Genomic DNA, 12,866 nt, shown 5'->3' with positions numbered 1-12,866 from the left:
CCCCTGGGCATGGTTATGGGCTCGGTCTAATGAATGAGCCAACATGTGTGAGATCAGAACATGGTGGGGAAGAGTTAGGAGTTGGAAACTATAGGTGTGTGGCTTCTTTTGGCCAGCTAATCCACTTGACTGCGGGACTGGAGGTCAGACACCAAGAGCCGAGTTGCTCTCCACTTGCAGCAGGGTGTGTAATCAATGCCCTAGAGGACAGCACAGCACGGCTAGGGCAGGCCCACCTCACCCCCAGTGTCTGCACACTGGGTGTGCAAAGGCAACATGCACCAAGGAAAGAGACACACTGCAGACCCCATAGCCTCTCTTCTGAGGGAGCAGCACAGACTCCTGGGGTCCCATCGAGCACTGGAAATGGATTCCTTGATTTTGACAGTTCGGGTGTTTGAGAAGTCATCACATGCTCAGGGAAGGGCGACCCAAGGGCTCTTGAAGTGAGGAGACCGCTGGGTAGTGAGCAGGGAGAAGGAGGAAGAGGCAGGACTGAGGGTGGTAGGGGAAGCCAATGGAGGAAGTGGGCCCTGGGCGGGGGGGCGAGCATGTAGGGGCTTTGTGTCACTTGCTGTGTGGGCTCTTGGGCCATCGCCGGGACGTGTGCATTCGGAAGCTTGCACAACCCCCACATGAAGTGAAGAAAGGCCACCAGGCCCCGGGATCACCACTGCCAGGGAGGAAAGTGACTGTGCTTTGCTAACTCACCCCCAGCACACACAGCAGCCACCACACAGCCCGATTTCAGCCACATTCCTGCGGGGACTCGTGGCGTGCAGCTCTGAGCGGGCTGGCAGGTCAGCAGTGAGCTCTCGAATCCGTATTCCCTTTTGAAAAAAATCTATGGGCTGAGCTAGCATTGCAAAGAGACCCTGACCTGTTCCCATTCCCAGTCAGTGGCACGACTGCATGACAGGAACTGTTTTAGATGCAAAATGGTAGATACCACAGACGACAAGCACTACAGAGATCTGGATATTCCTGTGGCTGTCAGATGGGCCTGGCCTCATAGGCTGGGGACCCGCCCGGAGATCCAAAAAATGACCCACAGGCAAGATGGCCAGGGCCTGCAGTTGTCCATCATCTTCCTGCGGTAGTTCAGCAGAAACAGAACATTGGCATCAAATTCAGACACCATAATCCTGACGCAGAGAATTGCTGGCCCTGGCCCTGGCCCCAGCAGCCTCGGTGCGCCGGCATGCCAGTGCCCTCGGCCAGCCGCCACTTCACAGCACAATTGCAGTGGCTGGGACCCGTCCTGGTCTTCCGGAGATGCATAGGGTCAGCCCAACGGCAGGCCCGTGCGCCTTGACTGGCCTCGTTTGTGCACAGTGAGCTAAAGGAGAGACATGGGAGGTTTGGGCAGAAGGAAGCAACACCACTCAGCTTACACTAGAGCATTTCCGTCCACTCCAGAGATTCTGGGTGGAGCCCCATGTTTCACTCTCACCCCCAAATTTCTACTCTCTGTTGAAGATGGAAGTGAGGAGAGAATGAAGGAGAAGGGACAGGCCCCTTCTTCCTCTTTCTCTGTATTTCTCTACTTCCATGTCTAGGTCTAAAACCCAGGCAGAGGGCCAGTTACATGCCCAGCAAACAAGTTGAGATGTAGGACTGTCAGAGACCAGCAGCTTACACAGCAGAGGCTTCTTTCCTCAGAGTGTGGAATCTGAGTATGAGACCAAGGTGCAGGCAGGGTGGGCTCTCCCGGGGCCTCCCCCTTTGCTCTGCACACCATCCTCTCCCCGTGCTCGGCCTGTCTGTCCCTCTGTGGCTGTCCATGTCTCTCATCTCCTCAGAAGGACCCGGGTCAGACTGAACTATGTCCACTTTAGGAACCCCTTCTTCACTTGACCACCTCTTCAAAGATCTCCCCCAAGAAGGCTGCAAATCCCCACAAGGTCTGGGAGTGGGGGGGGCAGGGGAGAGGGGTGTACGGGTAGAGGGGGGCGTGGTACAGGCCTCAGGACCATAACAAAGGCAGGGTGGGAAGGCAGGGAAGGCAAGCCAGCACGCATGTGCAGAGCCTCACCGTGGCCCTGGCACTGTGCCTTGCAGTGGACACAGGCTAGAAGCCATGTGTCACCATGACTCAATGATGAAATGACAGTCCTGGAACAAGTGGGTCAGCCCTGAGTGACTCGTGATGACCCCAGAGTCAAGAGGACAAGAGGATGAGCCACCGCCGCCGGCAGCTTCCACTTAGGATGGAGCTGCAGAGAGAACAAAGGGTCGCCCATCCTCGTCCAGAGAGGAGGGGTGAAATCTGAGTCCCCTGCTGCCCACCCTGAGCCACCTGTAAATCCAAGGAGCACCCTCCACCCCCTCACCCCCGCTGCCCATATCCTTGGCTCACAGCTGCTCAACGCTTCACAGTGGAAGCAAAAACCCCATGAACGAGGCTACAGGTTAGCTATGCAGAGCTCGGCCAGACGCAGGCCACCACAGCTGCCGTGGGCCACCTGGGGCTCCGTCCTGGGACAATGTAACCCTGCAAACCGAGAGCAAAAGCTGCTACATCCTCAATCTCCGCAACATTCAGGAAGGGAGGCTGTGTTTCTGGGGAAGGACACAGGAGGAGAGGCACTGGGAGGCAGCAACCTTGAGGCCAGTGCTCAGACCTGCCACGTCACACACCCCTGTCACTGTCTGCACCGAGGGCGTTCACTCCATCTTCAGAGAGTTCCAGATGGGAATGAGGTGACAAGGTGAGGTCAGGGTTCCTCTGACATCAGTCGGAGCACGCAGGGGCAGGCTCGGCTGACTGTCGCCTGATCATGACACGGCCTGTGAACTTTGAACTCGTTCCTGTCCAGAGTCTCTCCCGGGCCCTAGAAAGAGCAGCCTGGCCCTCAGCCAGGCCCTGCACGGCCATCCCTGGTCACACAGATGCAGCTGTGCAGCCCCCTTCCTACTCCCCCTCCCCCGCATGGCAGCCACCTGACAACTGACTTCCAGACCATTCTCCTTGCAGTCTGCACACAGCCCATCCTTCCTGCCCTTCCTGCCCAGGCGCCCGGGGTGTGTGGCATTTCCTCAGCCCTGGAAGGGACTTTCTGGGGGGTTTTACCTGCTTTTGTTTTAGCCATGCTTCTGAGAACTGCCTCGTTCCCTGTGACCTCGCCACACCTGCAAGCAATCACACAGCAGCCATGTGCCCCCAACATGGAGAAGAAAAGACAGCATGCTCCTGCAGACAGTCCAGCTAGGAAACAAAGGACCATGCCCCTCATCTCCAGGGCTGAGGGAGGCCCGGAGGATTCTCAGTGATACCTTCTACAGTGCTCAGCCCAGAACCCAGGGCAGGCTGCCCTCAGCCCCATTCACCTACCTCCATAACAGAGCCCGTGACACAAAGCCCCCCTCTCACCTCCACCAGTCCCTCTGGCAAGGAGGGCATGGCACCATAGCAAGAGCCAGGTAGAGCGAGGGCATCAGAGAAATTGACATCAAGGTGACAGGATACTGAGCTGACAGGAAAGGGAGCACCGGGCTGTAGGGGGGGCTCCCTGCTTTTGTGACCCTTCTAGGTCACACCCCACCATTAGAGATGACTTGCGCTGGATACAGGGTGACAGGGATGCCCTGCCTGAGCTGGACCAGCTGTCCTTCAGTCCTGACTGTGCAATAAAAGAAGCATGGAGGGAAGGGAGAGGAGGAGCCCAGAGAATGTGCTAGAAGAGAACAATGGTGGCCATCCCAGGTGATGGCAGTAGGCACTGGGGCTCAGGCCTTCATCAGGTGAGCCTCCTCGCTGTCACATGTTCTTGGTAGGGACGACGCCTGCACAGCCACCATGCTCGCGGCATGTATTTTGGGGGCTAGCAGAACCGCAGGCGTGGGTTTTGGGGGCTGGCAGAACCATAGGCGTGGGTTTTGGGGGCTGGCAGGACTGCAGGCCTCAGTCAGGGACAGTGTGCCGTAACTCCTAGCCGCGCACTCTGATCACATCCCCAGCCAGAGGGACAAGTGGACCGCAGAAAGATGGACCAACTACCTCTAGTCTTGGGCCCCTTGGGCCCAGCTGTACCCCCAGATGGCTTCCCAGACAAAGGTGCCTGGGCTGGGCACAGAGTCGGAACCTCAGCCTTCCACCGTGAATGTGTGCCTGACACCAGAAGGCCCCAGGCCCCATCAGGGAGCAAGGCTCAGCGTGTCACTCTGCCTCTCTGGTCAGTCTTGGTGTTGACTTCAAACTCAAAGAATCCAACCAAAGCCACACAGTGCCCCCTGGCACCACCCTGAGAAATACACCCAGCCCTGAGTCAGAGAGGAAGCCGACACTCACTGTGTCACCTCCCCTTCCTCCTCCCACAGCAGCTCCACGCTGACCAGCAGCCGCTTCACAGGGACAAATGAGCGCCCACCTTTCGGGGAAGCTGGTGCTGCCAAGGAGAGCAGCAGGCAGGGCCCAGGGCCTGAGGTTCCCACTGCCCCCACCCCATGTGCTGCAGAGCAAGGCTGCCTGGCTGAGACGCTCTGTGCATGTCCCGCGCTGACCTTGACTGTGTTATTTTTCACTTCCCTGTTCGGAGCCCAGCCGCACTTTCCAAACATCATGAATCATCACCGGCGAGCAACGGCCAGGAAACCGCTGCGCGCCAGGCCCGGCTGGAGCAGCCCCAGCCCCAGCTTCCCCGCCCCAGCTGGCCCTGGTGACACAAGGTCACCACAGAGGTCCCGGGCAAGGCTGCCCCCCCCCCATGTACCAACCTCCTGGCCTGCCATCATCCCCACATGCCGGGGCACAGGCACCGGGCGTCTTCTGGTCTTCTCAAGCTTTTCTTGGCTGCATTCACTGATGTGAAGCTGTCATTTTGTAGACTAGCAGGGAGAGCAGTGGGAGAGAGCAAGGGCAGTTAGATCAGCCAGATCCGGCCGAGAGCAGAGATGTCAACAAGGACGTGGGCATCTTCTTGTATCCTTGCAATGAAAGGACAAATGTCAACCCTGTCCTTCAAAGCCCTTTGTGACAAGACTATGGGCCTTCTAGATCGTGTGCCGTTCAGCAAGTTCCTGAACGTGACCACCAGTCAAGCCATAAATCAAAGCAACAGTGAACCTTATGTCCCTTTGTGCTGGCCTCTCGTCCCTCCCTGCCCTCTCTAAATAAGATGTGTCTGGGCCCACACCAGCCCAGGCTTCTCACACAGCAATAAGGCCCTCTCGGGTCAGTATTATTTTTTGCCTGAAAGGGAAAAAGATCTGAGAAATGCAAATCAACCCGACAGTAAAACCTGAGCATCTACCCATCTGATGGGCCAAAACATTAACTCTTGACAATGTGGCGGAGTGGGGAAATGGCTTGGTGCTTTCCTGTCCCCCAGGAGCTGTCACGTGCTCTCCCTGATCACCACTATTATCCCTAAGTGAGTCTTCTAGGAATTTATTCTCAGGTGAACAGCATAGACAATGCAGGGAAAACATGTAAGTGCAGAGATGATTGTCGCAATAGAGTCAATTGGAAAACAAGCCAATTTTTCATTTCCGAAACAAAAGCAGCACAAATTTGAAAGTGCCGAGGCTCCTTGACCGGCTGCATCTGTCCTAGAAGGTGACTCTTCGACACTCCACCCCGGCCTAGGCTCCAGCTGTCCCTCCAGAGCCCCGATCCGTGGAGGCGTGTGAGTCCTCTCTCTTGTGTAACAGCACTCTGTAGATCACAACAGACCGACTTTCTCCTCAGATGCCAAATACCCAGTGTGGTCACCCGATCACATGCCTCAGATTTCAGAATTAACTAAGTGAACCACCACAGACCTTTCTGGGCAGTCAGTCAAATGTCTGGAGGACACAGAAACCACCACCCTACACCTCTTTACCCGCAGTAACCAAACACAGGCCTCTGAAGATCACTGAACTTCAAGTCAAGATGGCTCCTTAGAAAATCACCTACATCTCCTCTCTTTAGGTACGTGAGGGAACCAACGCCCAGAGAGGTGAAGTGACTGGCTGAAGGTCACACCGTATGAGGGTGACAGAGCAGAGAGCTGGCCTCCCCTGGCCTGTCATCCAAGGCTGACTTTATCACTACCAGGCCACTGAGGTGAGCAGCGCTGACAGCCAACCCAGAGGAGGGCTCCACACCCTTAGAAGCTGCTCCCCTAATGGGCTAAATATCCCGACCAACCCAGACCTGTGCTGGAGTCTGTGTAGCGACCTGTGGACATTCTTACCCAGGAGTCCACACATTGTTCTCACAGAGGAGACATTATGTATGTGATAGATGTGTATAGTAATATAGATATATGTACATCACTATATTTTCAAAGAGATTCTCGCACAAGAGAATCTAAGGACTAACGAACTGAAGAATGACTTGTCACATTATTTTTGAAGCTCTAGGGAATACATTGGGGGTAGGTGTGATCTTCAGGCATAATCTCATCCTAGCTACTCAGCTCTGTTCTTGTACTGTGAAAGTAGCCATTGATCCATGTAAACAACTGGACACGGTCACGTGCCAATAAAACTTTATCAACAAAACAAGCTGTGGGCCAAGCCGGGCCCGAGTAATCACCGGGGCTTGAAATCCAGGGTTGACTGGCTTCCTTCCCAGGAAGTCAGATTCTGCAGCCCTTTCCTCTGGGTGAACAGAATGACAGCTCCATTACCGCCCCCAGCAGGGGACTGTGGAGACAATGGAGAAGCACAAAAAAAGGAATTTGTTTCACTTCTCCAAAAGACAAGTCCTTTGAATTCCTAATTCACACATCAACTGCTGTGGTGGCCAAGACTTATTTCCTGCCACCTGCTTCACAGTCGGTTTTGAGCAAAATTGTGGTTCCTGGAGAGGCTGACCTTGGACCTGATGGTGCACGTGTCTGATTTGCCAGCACTGGGGCCGCTGGCACATAGAGAGCACTGACTGCCTTCATACCCGGGCCTAAAATAGGTCTCAGGATGAGTGCAGCGAGGACAGACCTGGAATTCTTCTGGTGAGCCACAGGCCTCTCCAGTCCAGCAGCCCCTTCCACGGGGCCCCAGAAGACTCAGGAGAGTAGGGACACAGCACGGGCACAGGGCCACACCTCGACTTCTGCTTTCTTCATGAGCTGGGAGGGAGGTGTGAACTTGGGACCTGAGTACAGTTCTTCAGCTTTTTTTTTTTTTTTTTTGTCAGTCGGGGGCTTGAACTCTAGGCCTGGGTGCTGTCCCTCAGCTCTTCAGCTCAAGGCAAATGCTCTACCACTTGAGCCACAGCCCCACTTCTGGTTTTCTGGTGGTTTATTGGAGATAAAAGTATCACGGACTTTCCTCCCCGGACTGGGCTTTGAACGGAGATCCTCAGATATCAGCCTCCTGAGGATGACAGGTGTGAGCCACCGGCTAGTTCTTCAGCTTTTTCATTCAAAGCTGGAGTTCTACCACTTGAGCCCCACCTCCACTGCTGGCTTTTTGCTGGCTCCTTGGAGATAAGAGCCTCCCTCACAAGACTCCTTTCAGGGCCAGCTCGGAAATGGGATCCTCAGGTCTCAGCCTCTGAAGTAGCTGGGATTACAGGTGCAAGCTGCCGGTGCCCGGCCTGACCCTACCTGAGCCCTTCACCCTCGACCCTTGGTTTACCCCCTTTGTCCTCAGCCCAACCCAGGGCTCCCATCCCTCTCCCCCACTCAGACCCTTGCCCACTGGTGAGATCTCCAGGAAGTCTTCCTGCCCTAGGTAGAGGTGGAGACGGAGAGCCCCGGCAGGGATGCCGAGGCCTACAGCAGAGCAGAGAAGAGGCTGTTTCCCACAAGTGGCGGTGCTGGTGGGCGTGGGCAGGGGCACCCAGCCCCACAGATGGAGGCCTGTGTTCTACCTGCTGTCACTCAGCACACCCGCCCCTGTGCCACCAAACCTGAGGCTGAGCAGAGCAGGCAGGGAGCAGGAAGATGGGCTTGTGGCCAGGGTAAAGCCCCCGCTCCTGGTTTCCAGTCTGGGTGCCATTCCCCAGCCCCACGTCCATGGAGTTGCTGCTGAGGCCTACCCCACACCTCCAGGAGCTTAGGGAGGATGGAGGACAGGGCACTGCTCTGCTCTTCCTTTCTCTTGTTTTGTCAGGACCACTTTCCCAGCCTTCTGGTGGAAAATCCCCACGCAGGCCACTTCCTGTTTTTATTTTGATTTCCTCTCCCACTGCTGTACCCTTCGACCTTTTGTCCTTTGTCGCCCTTTCACACTTTGCACTCACTGGGAAGCAGTACGCAGGCAGGCGCAGTAACGAGTCCCGCAAACTCGCACCCAGCCCAGCCTGGCTGCTGGGAAGACTAGAAGATTCCATTTGGGCCTGGATCACCCTCCCACCCACCCCTATCCCCCCCCTACCCCCCACCCCCAGTACTGCAGGGATGTCAGAGGGCTGAAACTTCCTAACCCACTGGTGTTTGGATAAGGTGTCTTCTGCCTCGGGGTGCCCACAAGGCCCACATAGCATGTCTTGTTCCCCACTTTCTGCCAGACCCCGTCCAGCATTCCAAGCCTGTCTGCAAAGAGCAGGCGCTGGTCTAAGGCTGCTTGTGGAAATCTCTTCTCAGCCTCACAGTCCTTCGCTGTGTTTACTCTGTGTTTCCCACACCAGGGACCAGATGCAGGCAGGAGTGTGAGGGGAGCATCCCGGGCTGCATGGAGACCCCAGGGACCGTGGCCTGCACAGAGAGAACAGCCAAACACCCATGGAGGCTCCCCGTCCCCTGGCTCGCACAGCAAAGACAGGAAGGAAGGGGACCAAACCACCAGCCCTGTCCTGGAACAGGCACCATGGAGGGCTTGGGCACGCTTCTGTCCCATGGAGAGTGACAGGGGCTGCAGCCTTATCCAGGGCTTGGCACGGCGTTGGTCTGCACACAGGGTGGAGAGAGCCTGGCCCACTCTGCCTTCTCACACAGTCTCCTTGCTGCTGCTGCCTCCGAACCCCTCCCACCTCTGGGCCTCCACAGCGCTCTGGGCGGGAGCAGAGGAGGCTGTGCAGTGGATGAGAGTAGACCCAGCCACCCTGGTGGGACCTCCTGTGCTCTAGAACCTGAGTAGGTCTAGGGTGGGGCGGAGGACAGTTGTTGTTTTATGTTAGAACTGAGCTTGAACTCAAAGCCTGGACACTGTTGTTCTTCACTCCAAGCTGGAGCCACATCTCCACCTTCAGCATTTTGGTGGCTAATTGGAGATAACAAATTAACCTTTCCTGCTTTGGCTGGCTTTGAACCTCAATCCTCAGACCTCCTGAGTAGCTAGGATTACGTGTGTGGGTCACCGGCACCTCGCCCGGCTGCACTGTTCTTGAGATTCAAGGAAAGCTTCACCCCAGGTGTGACCTGACATCTGCAGTCTACTCCTGCCCTGAGCTCGTGGCCAAGTTCCCCTGGGGGAGGAAGGCCCATCCACTCCGCTAATGAGCAGAGTTTATCCCTCCACCTCTGTCATATAAACACCAGGTGACGGGAAGGCTTTGTATTCAATCGAAAACCACTGCTGGCATGTTAAAAAGTAGAGTACACATAAAGCAGATGGCTTTGCAGGAAGATCTTCAAATCAGCCATTCCCTAGATTGTTTAACATATGTGCCCCCCCCCATAGAGGTCCCCTGCAAATGTCACCTATGCTAAACAGTAGCAAAATACAGACTGCAGCCTTTCCGGATTTCTTGTGCCCGCCGGTGATAAAACCACAGCACTAAGAATGGCTAGGATAACCGAGGCAGCCAAGGGGAAATGCAGTATAAAGTTCAGAGTTCTCATTAGACCCCACACTCCAGATAGCATGATTCACTAATAAAAAGAAGGAAGAACCAACCTAAATATCTATCCACAGGGGAAATGGATTTGCTAAGGGCAGTGTAGACAGCCTAAGGAATAGAACTCAGCCTTAAAAAAGGAAATTCTGACAGCAACTACAATGGATGAATCTCCAGGACATGATGTTGAAATAAACCAGACACAAAAGAGCAAATGCCACCTGATTCTACTTGCATGAGGGACCAGAATCAGCCAGGTTCAGAGAGAGAGAAAGTAGAATGGTGGTTTCCTGTGCTGTGGAGGGGGGTTCAATAGGCACATGGTTTCGGTTTTACACAATGAAAACATTCTAGAGCTGGTCGGTGGTGGACAGTAAAGTATCAGTCTCAGTCCCAGCCATCCACCTGGAAATGCTGCTGATGGTAAGTTCTGTGGTGTACATTTTTTTCCCCTTACTTCTAAGCTTCCACAGGCTCTGCTCCAAGCACCCTGGAGGGCTCGCTTTTTGTAGGGCCCCTTGTGATCATGTTTCACATGCCTATTTCTCTGCTTGAGCATGAAGTTGGGGTTCCCACACACACATACCCACATCTGTCAGAGAGAGAAAAGGAGACTCTGCCCCATTTGACTTAGGGAAAACCCAGTGGTACAGGTTCAGTGGCCAACGCAAGGCTGCAAGGTACTGCTGCAGCCATCTCCGGATGTCCCACCGGCAAAGTACTGAAGAAACCCATCAAACTGGCTTACACTTACAGAGGGGATGGAGGCTCCCGCACCTGTGTTTCAAAATGAGCTTTGAGACCTGTGCCAGGCAGACAAAGCCAGCCCAGGGATACCCGATGTCCCTTGCACAAATACACATGAAGTGGGCTGGGCTCCGGGTCCTTCCCACCTCCGGGCAGGGGAAGGTGTTGGATGCAGACATCCTCCAAGCAATTGCAGAACAAGGGGAGGGTGGGGCCTGTGGAAACAGCTGGCCAGAGCCCTGAGGAAAGTTCCAGGCCCACTTGGAGGAGGGGGCCAGCAGCTGAGGCCTGGGCAGAGGGAGGGGAAGCCTGGAACCTCTTGGTCAGCTCCTCATCTGTGCCTCCTCAGGCTGCAGTAACAAATCCCAGCACACTGGGTAGCGGAAACCACCGACAATTACAGGATGGAGGCTGAAGTTCAGGGCCAAGACACTGGCAGGGATGGCCCCTCTGAGGCCATGATGGCTGGGGCATCAGTCCCCACCTCCACAGACGTTCCTGGGGCCTTCCTCTCCTCTCACTGTCACTTCTCCTGTCACCTCTCCTCCTCTCATGGGACCACCAGCCATCAGATCAGCTGATGACCTCAGGTCAGCATAACCAGGAAGACCCAACTACCAACAAGGCCGTGTTTGAGGGCAACCAAGCATCAGCATCTGGGCATCTCCTGAGGGGAAGCAAGGGGACCAGGACAAATGCCATTTCTGTGCTTCATAGCAAAACTCCTTCTGAAGAGTCACAGATGTGTGCAAAACCAACCCTGGGGTCCAAGGTCTTCTTGCCATCTCTTTCCACATTGTCACCTCCACATGTATCTCCATCCTAGGGCCTCGCCCCAGTGCAGCGCATGCCCTCAGCCTTGTTTCTTGCCTCAGTGAATTTTGGGCAAAGCCGTGAGTGATCTGGGGCCCATCCCCTCCCCCATATCAGCAAGGACTGCTCATCTCTAAGCCTGCAGCAAATCTGAGGCCCCCTGCCACCTTCCCCCACCTCCCATGATGCAGAGACTGGCTCCCCTCTACCTCTACCCATAACTTGGCACAGTAACACATGCCTATAATCCTGGCTGCATAGTAGGCTGAGATCAGGAGTGAGCTAGGAACCCAGAGAGTCCCAGAGTGAGGCAGGCTTGAGCTCAATCTTTGGGTCTGAATTAAGTAAGTGGGCCTCAGTTTCCCTCATGTGTTAACAAGTGAGAGGTTAGCTCCCCCTCCATGGGGTGAACTCTTCCGGAGAGCCCCAAGCTCTGAGGTGCATGGGGCCTGGCCCAGGGCTAGAGATCAGCCATCACCTTTGCAACCCAATTAACAAAGCCGAAGTCAGTGGAGACAAGGCCAAGGCCCTTACAAATTAGGGACTGCGGTGGTGGAATGGGCTCAGGAAAGGCGATGATTGGTTGGTTCTGTCAGGGCTTATTGAAGTGGCAGCACTATAGGACCTCAAGTACAGGTCCCAGGAGCTCAGCCACCCAGGAGCTGGGAAGGGACAGCAATGTGGAAGTGTCATGAGCCCAGAAGGTCGACCGGAAGCCATGGGGGAATCCATGAGGCAGACTTAAATGAGAAAAGGGCTTGGGATGAGGTGTGAAGTCATCATCCACAGTCCCAGAACCAGGTTGCTCCCGAGGACCCTGAGGAATCCCAAATAAAGAGGAGCAGAGCATTGGGAAACTGCAGGAAGGGACAACCAAGGAGGGACGAGTCTCTTCTCTGCCCCCTGGTCAGATGTGCCATCTTGGAGCAGACAGTACCCACCCAGGTAGCCACACCCTGGCCTTGGCCTTCCTTATACTACAAGAAATAAACTTCGGTGAATTTCTTGTCTCAGGTACTGAGTGAGAGAGGCGGCCATGGACTTGATCAAGCGGGGTCCATGAGCTTTGCTTCCAGTGAGCTGTGGCAACCCAAGAAAGGTGTGGAGAGAAGCCAACGGGGTAAGAGCAAATATCTTACATGCCCAACTGAACTGTCCAGCGCCCCGCACCCAGCCACAGGTGGGCACCGGAGGCCTTCAAAGCAGGGCCTTGCCATGGCCAGGTTGCCCAGGACTCCACAAAGCCTCCATACCCTCTTCTCCTGGGGCATGGCTCAGTAGTGGAGTGGTTACTACCTCACACATGCAAGGCCTTGGGTTCCATCCCCAGCATCAGATGAAAACAAAAGGGACTCTAATTCTGCTACGTTTACCGAGGCACACTCATATGCTAGCCTGTTTTTCTGCCAGCATCTCTCCCTGTGACCAGCTCCCATGCTCTGACCCTCAGAACAAGAGCCCACCAGGGTCACTAGCTCACTGGCACAGACTGAGGCCATGGCTGATACAGAACTTTTCCTCCAAAACCCAGCCAGACTCCCACCTGCCATTCATCCAGGCTTACCCTCAGACAGAAGATATATGCATTAATCTT

The 12,866-nt window shown here is 55.1% G+C and overlaps 1 long non-coding RNA gene across 1 annotated transcript; it reads right to left on the bottom strand.

The window, feature by feature from the left end:
• Nucleotides 1–395: 395 nt before the first annotated feature.
• Nucleotides 396–10,524, bottom strand: LOC105984456. The gene is made up of 4 exons (XR_001174991.1): nt 10,467–10,524; nt 4,717–4,827; nt 3,074–3,132; nt 396–1,339 (listed from the first exon to the last, which is right to left on the bottom strand). It is a non-coding gene; the product is annotated as an uncharacterized LOC105984456 (long non-coding RNA).
• Nucleotides 10,525–12,866: the final 2,342 nt, after the last annotated feature.

This window comes from Dipodomys ordii, unplaced genomic scaffold, assembly GCF_000151885.1.
Source record: "Dipodomys ordii isolate 6190 unplaced genomic scaffold, Dord_2.0 Scaffold24, whole genome shotgun sequence".
NCBI classification, from domain to species: domain Eukaryota; kingdom Metazoa; phylum Chordata; class Mammalia; order Rodentia; family Heteromyidae; genus Dipodomys; species Dipodomys ordii.
This window is presented reverse-complemented; position numbering and strand designations above follow the sequence as displayed.